This window comes from Eimeria tenella, genomic scaffold (assembly GCF_000499545.2).
Source record: "Eimeria tenella Houghton genomic scaffold, Eth_scaff2007, whole genome shotgun sequence".
NCBI classification, from domain to species: domain Eukaryota; phylum Apicomplexa; class Conoidasida; order Eucoccidiorida; family Eimeriidae; genus Eimeria; species Eimeria tenella.
The window spans coordinates 1-255 of record NW_013541852.1 but is presented as its reverse complement, the minus strand read 5'-3'; positions in this window follow the sequence as shown (position 1 = coordinate 255).

Below are 255 nucleotides of genomic sequence, written 5' to 3'. Positions count from 1 at the left end.
CCTCCAGCCAGTCCACCTGCTGCTGCTGTTGCTGCTGCTGCTGCTGCTGCTGCTGCTGCTGCAGGGCTTTGGCCTTTTTTTTGTGCTGCTGCACCTGGTTGTGAATGGCCCGCACTATTGACAGCAAGTCGCAGCAAAACAAAATTTTTCTTTCTCCAAATCCCGCGGGACTCAAGAACTGCGAGGCCGTCAGACACGGCCGGTACAGGCACTCTTGCCGCTGCAGCAGCAGCAGCAGCAGCAGCAGCAACAGGA